Genomic DNA, 11,953 nt, shown 5'->3' on the forward strand with positions numbered 1-11,953 from the left:
GTCATGGAGCAGCTCCCGATGAGGTGAGGAACACATGCATTCGCTCTGCAGATGCTGAGACATGTCGGTCCTGTTCTTGCTGCGGGCACGTAATCAGCGCAAACTTGTGCATGTCATGTGCCAACCTTCCTCTCTGCCTCTCCTTCGCTTGTTTGCCTTCTTTGGAGTCCAGTCTGTTACTTTTAAGAGGACACTAAATAGAAACAATGAATTTGTTTAGATTGATAAAGTGTGCTCGGAGAACTCTTGTGTAGTTATTTCTCCACCATAGGTTTATGTTTAGAAGAGAAAATCAAGTTCAAAGTTTGATTTTTAAATTTCGCGCGGAACTTTGTAATTCGTGACGTAAAAATAGTTCAAAGAGCATTTACCATATTTTGGAGCCACCGGCTCGACGAAATTTCCACAAACTCGTTATGTCAAGTCTCCGGCCCATCAGAGGACAATGTACTTTGATTTAACCGATTAGGAATACGTAGGCCCAAGCAGGCGCCATCAAAAATATGTGACTTCACGGCAAATGGTGCGGGAATTCCAAGGTGGCGTCGCCACCTGTATTTATTTTTGCGCGTTTCTCGCTTATTAAGCGTCTTCTCGCAGCAAGCGTGGTGTTTTTGGTATCGTGGAAAACTACTTCACTAATGCGAGAAAATCGTTTTGCTCTTTAGTGTCCCTTTAATGAACAGTGGATACCTAGCCTTCTTGCTGCATGCCCTGTCCCTGTCCCTTTCTTCTTGTCGATTTTGATATACGTATACGTCGTTAACATTCGTTTGTTCTCTGACCAACTCTGCTCTCATTGTCCCTTAAGGTTACACCTAGTACCATTTTCTTTCTGTGGCTCCCTGCGCCGAACTAAATTCACGTTGAGCCTTTTTCATAAGCCTCCAGGTTTGCGACCCGAAAAATAGCTACCGGTAAGAGCAGCGGGGTATACACCTTTATTTCAAGGGATACTGGAAAAGTACCATTCATGATCTGTGCATGCCTGTGAGTGCGTTCCACACCGCATGGATACTTGATGGAAATTGATAGCACAGATTTTACGCAGATTCAAGGCACAGTTAGAGTGTGTCGTGTTTGTTCTACAACCTACCACACGTAGGAAAGAAGATTACTTTTAAGGGGTCGTGTTTTCGTTGTTAGACATACTAATTATGAGAACTAACAGAAGAATGCACGGAAAGTATAGGGGATGTTATTTGTAGTAATTAGGACATAAATGTGAAGAAAGTAAAGGGGACGAGGAGATAACTTGCCGCCGGCAGGGACCAAACTACGGCCTTCGGATAAGGCGTCCGATGCTTACCAGTGAGCTACGGCGGCGGTCATCCTCCCGTCCCTTTGTGGGGTATATATGTGAATTTAAACATATGAGTGTGCATTAAACATAGGATCGCCGTCATGGCTGCGATCGGCGGACCAACACTGCTCCATAAAGGGGACGGGAGCATGACCGCCGCCGTAGCTCAGTGGTAGAGCATCGGACGTGTTATCCGAAGGTCGCAGGTTTGGTCGCTGCCGGCGGCAAGTTATCTTTTCGTCCACTTTACATTCTTCACATATATGTCCCGTTAGTTTGGAGGTGATAGCTGGAGGTTGTCTTGGCGAGCAGTTCGTCTTGAGACTTCAAAATTGTCGGCAACTTGTACAGAAGCCAGAAGTCAGTACAGAAGCCAGTCAACACGATCGCAAGCAGCGGTATCACGGCTCTCATCGTGACGTGTCTTTCCGTCCTGGTGACGAAGTGCTCCTGGGGACCCTACGCGTGTCCCCGGATTGTTTGAAAAGTTTCAATCGCGATTCCTTGGACCCTACATAGTTAGTGAACAAACATCCCCTGTGAACTATCGCGTTACTCCCGTTGAGGTTTCTTCCAACCGTCGCTGCAGTGGTTCACAGATAGTCCACGTTTCGCGCCTGAAGCCTTTCATTCGACGTCTATCCCCAGCCTATGTCGAACTGCGAAAGCCCTCAGTGAAGCCCATAGAACGTGATAGGCGTGTTTGTGGACGGTGTTCGTGCATCTGCCCTTATCGACACTGGAGCCGCCGTATCCGTTATGGACGCGAAGCTTAGCCAAATACTGCGAAAAAGTGACGACGCCGCTTTCCGGGCTCTCCCTCCGTACAGCCAGCGCCCAAAGTATTCACCCTACAGCGGTGTGCACAGCCCGCGTCATGATCAAGGACGCTATGTACGCAGTCGAATTGACAATAATTCCTACATGCTCTCACGACGTCATCCTCGGATGGGATTTTCTTTCCCGCCACGACGGCGTAATTCATTGCGCACCAGCCGAAATAGAACTCTCACCATTCTCTAATTTGGCGCCGGCAGACAGTCCATCGGCTGCGAGCGAGGTATTCGTCAAAGATGGCATCAAAGTGCCTGCAAACTCGTCAACGGCGGTGTCAGTCTACTGCGCTAGTCTATCGACACCGTTGCACTCCTCTCGCCATATGACCGTGTTTGCACGAGGAAAGGCTTGCTGGTGCCTTTCGCGACCGTTCAAGTCACTCAGGGCAGCACCTCTATTTTTGTAATCAACCCCTCCCCGTACAGTGTTACGTTGGTGCGAGGGGAATGTCTCGGCAGCGTGGAAACCCTCGAAGAGGACGACCCACTAGAAAGCGCTCGAGAGGGCGACCCATTACAGACTTCCAACGCTTCGCTACAATTTCGCGACTATCATATCGCCACTGACGAAGCTCCTCGGAAGTAATGGGCCCCTCCATTCGTGGTCGTCAGAGTGCGACGACGCTTTCGCAAAGCTCCGTTTGTTGACGTCGCCTCCCATACTACGCCACTACGACCCTACGGCCCTACAGAGGTACAAGACGCTAGCGGTGTTGGCCTTGGCGCTGCCCTTACGCAGCGCAAACGAGGGTTCACTGAATATGTCGTGGCATATGCAAGTCGTACGCTTACTAAAGCCGAGACCAATTACACCGTCACCGAAAAGGAATGCCTGGCGATCTCGTCCTTTACGAAATTCTGACCTTATTTGTATGGTCGCCCACCGATGTCATCACCGACACCGACCATCATGCACTATGCTGGTTGTCGTCATTGAAGGATCCCTCAGGCCGCCTTGCCCGCTGGGCACTTCGCCTACAGGACTACGATATCCGCGTGCTGTACCGCAACGGACGCCAGCATGCTGACGCCGACGCACTCTCGCGCTCCCCTTGCCTGACGACAATATCCACAGCTCAGTGTCTCACAATGCCGTTCTTCTATCGACATTCACAGCATCGCTACTGAACAGCGCAAGTATCACTGGATTGCCTCACTGATAGACTTGCTGATGATCCATCGGCAAACACCATCCACTCGCGCGTTTCGTCGTCAAGCCCACCATTTCGCCGCTCGCGACGACCTCCTCCACCGACGCAATTACTGCGACGTCCGCCAGTGGCTACTCGTAATACCCCGCAGTCTGCGCTCAGACATATGCGAGTCGTTCCACTCTGATCCCCACTGTGCACACTCTGGGGTATCCGAAACCTACCACCGCATTCGCCAACGGTACCTTTGGCGAAAGATGTACCGCTACGTGCAGAAGTTCGTTCGCACCTGCATCAATTGTCAACGCCACAAAACTTCAACGCACCTGTCGCCGGCAGGTCTGCAACCTCTACCTCGCCCTGACCGGCCGTTTGGGTGCATTGGCATCAATTTGTATGGAACACTTCCCCTAACGCCGGCTGGTAACCGCTGGGCCATCGCCGCTGCTGACCACCTTACGCGATACACCGAAACTGCCGCCCTCCAGCGGCTACAGCGCGCGATGTTGCCTCCTTCCTTCTTCACCGATTCATGCTGCGCCACGGTCACCCCAGGAGCTGCTCAGCGATCGAGGTCGTGTCTTCTTGTCGGAAGTCGTCGAAGCCATTCTCAAAGAGTGCAACGTTGTTCACCGGAAAACTACTGCTTACCACCGCAGACGAATGGCCTCACCGAACGCTTTAACCGCACGCTCGGCGACATGCTCTCGATGTACGTCGCCGCCGATCACACAAATTGGGATGCCATTCTTTCGTCACCTACGCCTATACCCCTCAGAGCACTACTGGTTTCTCACCCTTTTTCTTATTGTACGGCAGGCACCCGTCGCACACAGTCGACACAATCCTTCCATGCAAGCCGGATCTATCTGAGTGTGGGCCTATTTCTGCCACAGCCAGACTTGCTGAGGAGTGTCGGAAACTTGCCAAGACATTTACTACGCATGACCAAGAGCGGCAGAACAGCATTCGCGGCGACACCACCACTTCTGCGCCCACGTTCCTCCCTGGAGCGCTCGTACGGCTATCGGTCCCTACCACTGCAACTGGCCTCTCTTCCAAACTTGCCCAAATACCACGGCCCTACCTGTGTCGTCGAAACGCACATACCCGGTCAACTACATGATCGAACCCATTGAACCACATTCGGACATGCGCCGTCGAGGGCGCGACATTGTCAACGTGGAGCGTCTGAAGCCCTGCCATGACCCATAAGTTCCATATGTGGCTAACGCAAGGTTAGAAGGGCCATGCACGATATGCCACGCAGAAAAACTGCTAGTGATGCTACATTTAGTGCCTCAAGACAACCACAGTTCCAGTGAGCTAGGAAAATGTCAACGGTGTACGAATACAGAAGAAAGGAGGAAAACGACTTAAACAGTTTAAGCCTATCAGCTTACTTTTAGTGGTCTACAAGATATTTCCCAAAGTAACTTCAAACACGATAAGAGAAAGAATCGCGTCAATCGACCAAGAGAAGAAGCCGCTTTCAGGAAAGTACTGTATAGTATGAATCACATGTATCATGTGATCAATCAGGTGATGGAGAAAGCTGCTGAATACAAAAAAACCCGTGTATTTAGCTTTTATAGACTACGAAAGCCATTCGGCTAAGTATAGGTACACGCAGGCTTAAAAACACTGACTCGAAAAGTAGTTCCTAAAACTCATATGGATACCGTAGCCGACATCTACAAAGGCTCCACAGGTAACCTACTTCTCCACAGAATAAAAAAGTGATAAATTACGACAATAAATCTCAAAGAGATACAATAACTGAAATGTTGTTCACTGAACGCTTAGAGGAAGTATTTAAACAGCCAGAGTAGGAAGAAGCAAGAATGAAATTAACGGAAAATTGCGTGAAGTTAACGGGGAATGCAATGAGGTCGCACAGCATATGGTAAATGGATGAGGCATTCGTCCCGCAGTGGACAAAAACATGCCGAGAACGATGATGATAATGACAGCCGAGTTCTGCCTCACAATTCCAACAGCGAGGCGTGAGAGACACGCGTTGTGTTGTACAGCGCATCGTACAGCAGCTATAGATGCGTTAAGGTCACAAAGGTAATGGTTTAGGTAACAGAAAGGTAATGCTGAATAGCCCGGCGAGAGGGAAGGAGCTCACGATTGGAAACCGTACATTGGAGGTTATACAAGAATATGTATACTTAGGACGACTAGTGACAGGATAGCTTAATTACGAAAAGGAAATTCACGAAAAGATAAGAATGGGCTGGAGGGCAATCGGCTGGCACTTCCAATTAGGGACAGAAAATTTACCACGGTAATTAAAGCGAAAAGTATACAATCCCAGCATACTTCCTGTTCGGACACATGGGAGTCAATAGGATAAAGAAAACAACTAGAGAAAACGTTGAGGACCACGCAGCGTGCACTGGAACGTAAAATGATAGGAGTAACTTTACGAGAAAAGAAAAAAAAAATGTGTTGCGCAAAGAAAAGAAATAAATGCATTGCAAATAAAAGAATGCGTTGCGAGGCACTTTTGTTGAGTTTCGGTTGCACATCAGCGAGGCGTAAAGGCGGGATTGTATCTTTTCACGAGTTTCCGTTTTTATAGTGAACCGTGAAGAACGGCGTAAATAACCAACCTCCGCATCAGCAAAGTTACTCCGAAGATGGTTGTTTGTTCTCGGCACTTCAGCAACAAGTATTACGCTGCAGTGCTAAAAATTTGTTGCACTCTTCGAACGGCATCAACGAATCCTAAGGATAGCACAGCTGGAATGAATGGGAATCGATTCGTGGAAACGTCACGAAGCAATGGGGAAAGCAAGCAGTTTCACCGCAAGGGGGAAGCAATGAATGCTATCGCATTCATTGCTTCCCCTTGCGGTGAAACTGACTTTTCTTCGCTCGGTGTACCATCATCGCCTCATTCTTTGAATTTGAACACATTTAGACAAGAACGCGACGAAGTAACCGGCTGAGAAAGTCGCTGAAATATGCTGGCGTGTAACCGTGATGCTCTAGGCAATCAGCATTTGATAACCCATACCCACCGGAAACTGCCGAGTGTGTTAGCCACCCACCTTCAAAACACTGACGAACATTGTCTGCCTTGCTGATTGAAACGGGCCGTGACAGCGCAGCAGCAGTTACCTAGCGTAGATGAGAATAGCTGATACGCGTTTGCACTTCGCTAAAGAACCAGGAGTGCATGAGATATCAGAGGCTCGACAAAAACACTCTACACCCACACCGGGATTTCTTGTGCGTCCGAATTCACGCCCATCTTTTACACGAAGAGTACAAAAACATTGATTTTATTGTCGATGTTTATTATTTTATTTATTATTATTGTTTTATTGTCAACCAGACTGAGACACTCGGCACCAAGTACACTCTCACCTTCGACAAACACCACGTTTTCACATCGCAATGTCGGAAACACAGTATTTCCAGCAGCAACAATCCGTACATGGTCCTCCTAAACGCCGCCAGCTTTGCCAGTGTTTCCTTACGTGGATGGATGGACGGATACTATGAGCGTCCCCTTAATATCGGGGGCGCTGACAAGTGTGCCATCAGGCTCGACAAAAAAAATTCCCTTTACTTCTTTTAAATGTGAAGCATTTCTTAGCGAACTTCTGCGACTTTGAGCGTATCTATCTATCTCTATCTATCTATCTATCTATCTATCTATCTATCTATCTATATCTATCTATCTATCTATCTATCTATATCTACTATCTATCTATCTATCTATCTATCTATCTATCTATCTATCTATCATCTATCTATCTATCTATCTATCTAGCCGCCTACGACTTTGTGCTCTCCTGGCCGTTTCGTTAATCGGATATATACCAAAATTAGTGTGTCATACATGGCCTTATTACGAACATAAATGAAGGTCATGTCATGAAAAACATGACACGCATGTAATGAACAGCATGATTTACATTCCACGGCCTTTGGGCTCCTGGCCGTTCCGTTAATCGGATGTATACAAAATTGGTGCGTCATAACATGGCCTTATCACGAACATCAATGACAGGTCATATCATGAAATCATGACACGCATGTCATAAACAGCATGATTTACATTAGAGCTGTGCACGGGCCGTATTCCGAGCCCGAGACCGGCCCGGGCCGCTCCCTTTTCGAAGGGCCGCCGACCAGACGGCAAGGGCTGCGAGCCCGCCCGGCCCGGCCCGACGTACGAAACAATCCGGGCCCGGCCCGGCCGGCCGGCTCTTTAAACGACATTTGAACGAGGAGGTAATGCATTTCTATATCGAGCGATTTTTTCACAGAATGGAGGCAATTTTTTTTTGTCTTTTTACAGGGCTTGGCTGGCAGAGGAAAAAAACGGAACGCGCGACAGCCGGCGAGTCAACATCCACCTCTTCTTGCGTACTGCCAGAGTTCGCATAGAGTAGTTACGAGCAAAGGCCAAAACACATATGCCGCCCAAAATGCACGCGACAGCGACGAGCGACGAAACGGGCCGTTCGCGCAATGTATCGCGTGGTCGAAATCGCGCGACGAAGTCGGTTTTTTTTACATTTGGAAACATCGCTCATAACCCGGAAGTCACAAAAACCCGAACCGGATGTACATCAGCGACGTACTAGCACATCAGCTGTACACCAACAAGTACGTAATAATTATCACGTGCATGTAAAAAATACTGCGAGACAACGGGTAAACGTTTTACGTACAACATGCAAAAATATTTTATTTGCATTGCGTACCTGCGACAAACGCGGCCTTTTGCTATACAAGTAGACGGCCTCATGCCAGCTACAATGGGTTCGCTCGCCGAAGCCGTCACGTGATATGGTGTGTGCCCATGCAAGCGTCCAGCTTGCACGAAGGCGATCTACATCGGGTCGCTCGTCGCTGTCGCGTGCATTTTTCACTCATATCGGATTTGGCCTTAAATCAAACGCGAAAGTCGGGTGGCGCGTCACTAGCTCGGTGGTGTTAATTCTCTGTTCGTAGGAGGCAACAGAGGCAGTGCTTACCTGCTCCCCTTTATTAAAGTGGCGAATGGAAAGGAAAAGCGGTAATGGGCGGTCGCGGAAAAGGCGCTGTATGCGTGCTGGAAAACAATTCCCGCTCATTCTATATATCGGGCTTGAGTCGGGCTTTGCGCCAGGCCCGAGCCTGGCCCGATAAAACTCAAGTGGCGAGCCCGACCCGGGCCCGAGGCGAATATACGTCGGCCCGCCCGAGCCCGGCCCGCGGGGCCGGGTCGGCTCGGGCTTAGGGTACCGGAGCCCGTGCACACTCTAATTTACATCCACGGCCTTTGGGCTCTTGCGGCCGTTCCGTAATTTCATGTATACCAAAATTGGTACGGCGTGACAAGAGTCATGACGAACATAATGACAGGTCCTAACATGGCAAATCATGACGCGCATGTCATGTGCGGATGATTTACATGACATGTCTCGGGGCGCTCGCGGCCATTTAAATGAAGGGATACATACGAAAACTGGTATGACGAGACATTTCTGTATGAGTAACATAACTGACACGTGGTAACATGAAAATCATGATATGCATGTCATGTATGACATGATTTACATGCCACGCTCATGGCGCACTCGCGGCCGTTTCGCTAGATTGATATACACCAAAATTGGTATTGCGCGATGTGACTTATGAAGATCATGAATAATAGGTGGTAGCATGAAAACCATGACATCCATGTCATGTATGTCATGATTTACATGCCACGCTCATGGTGCATTCGCGTCCGTTTCGCTTGCGTGATATACACCAAAATTGGTGTTACGCGACACGGCTGTATGACGAACGTAAGTGAGACGTGGTAACATAAAAATCATGACATGCAAGTCATGTACGACCTGATTTACATGCCACGCTCATGAGGTCTAGCGGCCGTTCATCGATTGATATACACCAAAATAGTATTGCGCGATGTACGTATGAGACATGAATGACATTGTAAGATGAAACCATGACATGCATGTCACGTATGTCATTTAATGCACGCTCATGATGCATTCGCGGGCCGCTTCGCTAGGTCGAGTACACCAAAATTGCTATTGCGCGAAGCGACTATACGACGACGGTAAATGAGACGTGGTAACATGAAAATCGTGACATGCATGACATGCACGACATGTTTACATGTCTGCATGACGCACTCGTGCCGTTTCGCTTGCTTGACACACCAAAATTGGTATTGCGCGACGCGACTGCATGAGAACGTAAATGAGAGGTGGTAACATGGAAATCATGACATGCAGGTTATGTATGTCATGATTTACATGCCGCGCTCATTGTGCATTCCCGGCCGTTTCGCTAGCTTGGTATACACCAAAATTGGGATTGCTCGACGCCACTGTATGACGAAAAATGAAAGTTGGTAACATGATAATCATGACATGCATGAAATGTACGTCATGATTTACATGCCGTGCTCATGTGCACTCGTGGCCGTTTCGCTAGATTGATATGCACCAAAATTGGTATTGCGCGATTTGACTGTATGAAGAACATGAATAACAGGTGGTAACATGAAAACTATGACATGCATGCCACGTATGTCATGACTTACATGCCACGCTCATGGTGCATTCGCGGCCGTTTCGATAGCTTGATATACACCAAAACTGGTATTGCGCGATGTGACTGCATGATGAACATGTGACAGGTGGTAACATGAAAAACCATAATATTCATGTCATGTATGGCATGATTTACATGCTCTACTCATGGTGCACTCGCGGCCATTTTGCTCCTTTGATATACACCAAAATTGGTATTGCGCGATGTGACTGTATGACGAACATAAATGAGAGGTCTTAACATGCGAATCATGTTATGCATGTCATGTACGGTATGATTTACAGGCCACTGTCATGGTGCGCTTCCGGCCGTTTTGTTAACGTGATATATACCAAAATTGGTATGGCATGACACGAGTGCGTGATGAACAAAACGACAGGTCATGCATTTATACCAAAACATGCGTTTCATTGGCATGGTGTACACTAAATTGTGCATGCGCGTACATGGCAAACATGCGATATATGGTGGACTAGATGCCATGGCGTGAATGATTTCATTTGGCTCAAAGACAAACAAGGCGATGTATGCAACTCTTTGCTGGCTGCTTCGCATTACATCGATTCCACAGTGCGTGGGATCTGCCGAATTTTTCGTTAGTGCCCGCCTAGTGTCTCTACTTCAATTAAATCTATCTTACTACAGAAAAAAAACGTAAATTCTCAGCCCAGTTCTCTGCCCTTTACGGCAGCATGCCTTTACTTTTTTTCCAATATTTATTTTTGTCCTTTCTCTCTAATTTTCTGCCACCAATACTCTAACCGCCTCTTACTTTTTTTTCAATTGCGGGTGTGTTCAGCTTCCCTTGTCTTCTCTCAAAACCCAAGGCTTCATGTAGGCTCGTAACCAAACGTACACGTGGGGTGGATATGTCCACATTCAATCAGAATATGGCTCCGCCGTTTCCTTATCTTCCCCGCAGCATGTGCATTGTTCTTGTTCTTTACTGAATCTCGCTTTAACTACGAGTTCTAAAGACAACCCGATCTCGCTTCAAACACTAAAGCTCTTCCCCTTGAAATACCGTAAAATGCCCCCCTCCTATTTCATTTTTCTCTTTCGTAGTTTACTCAAAGCCGGTTTTTTTCTCCGTAACTTCGTCCAGTAAATCATCTCCGCCTGTCTGACTTTTCGCTTAACGCTCTTTGTTGACATATTGCTTACACTACCAGCCGTGTATTTACTAGTGACCCTCTAGTTTTTTCGCCATTGTGTGTCCACGCTCTTTCCTATACAATAGCGGAACACCTTCTCTGCCCCTCTACTCTCCTTCATATTCCTTAGCCTTTCTTCGAACCTTATTTTGCTCGGAGCTTCCCTCGCCTCAAAACTGGTCCATCCCACGTCGCCCTTTACAGGCTCATATGTCGTCTTCCCGTCAGCACCCAACGCGAGGCGTCCCACAGTCCTTTGTTTTATATCCATTCCCGATGCACCTCTGCCCTCATGGCACACCACTGAGTTCCCAAAGTAAGCCCCGGAACCATTTACACCTTGCCACAAACCACCGAAGCACCTCGTACCTATTGTATCCGCACAACGCTCTGGGCTCATTTTTGCAGCATTCCTCTTTCCTTTTGCTGCCGAGGGCTTTTTCCCGTACCTCCATGTACCTGTCATCCTCATTTTATCCATAGTCCGAGGTACTCGTATTCGCTTACCTTCGGTATTTCTTGGCCCAGTATTGACACTGCCTGATCACAAGGATCATTGAATACCATCAATCTACAATTTGTTACACAAAATCCTAGTCCTAGCGCTTCACCTTCCCTTCTGCATATATCCGCCAGCGGCTGCATATCATCTAGGACTGTCAGCAAATAAGATAGTATCCGTCAGCATAAAATAATCCTGGAAGTTCCTGCTCAATCATCACACGCCGCCCTGTTTGTGTGACAGATTAAACCAATGTTGCTACCATCTAGCGCTTTGTCCATATCCACCATGTACAGCATGAATAACAGCGGGGACAAAGGACATCCCTTTTTCAGCCCCTTGCTAATATCAACGTTTCTCTTTGCTACAAACTCCTTCACATTTTATGTAAACCTGTATTTTCTCGGTATATCTCCCTCAAAAGCTGT

At 47.8% G+C, this 11,953-nt stretch overlaps 1 non-coding gene across 1 annotated transcript; it reads left to right on the forward strand.

Annotated features, from left to right (window-relative positions):
- The first annotated feature begins 1,458 nt into the window (after positions 1 to 1,458).
- On the forward strand, positions 1,459 to 1,530 carry Trnat-ugu (transfer RNA threonine (anticodon UGU)). Its single transcript has one exon. It is a non-coding gene; the product is annotated as a tRNA-Thr (tRNA).
- The last annotated feature ends 10,423 nt before the right edge of the window (positions 1,531 to 11,953 follow it).

This window comes from Rhipicephalus sanguineus, chromosome 5, assembly GCF_013339695.2.
Source record: "Rhipicephalus sanguineus isolate Rsan-2018 chromosome 5, BIME_Rsan_1.4, whole genome shotgun sequence".
NCBI lineage: Eukaryota > Metazoa > Arthropoda > Arachnida > Ixodida > Ixodidae > Rhipicephalus > Rhipicephalus sanguineus.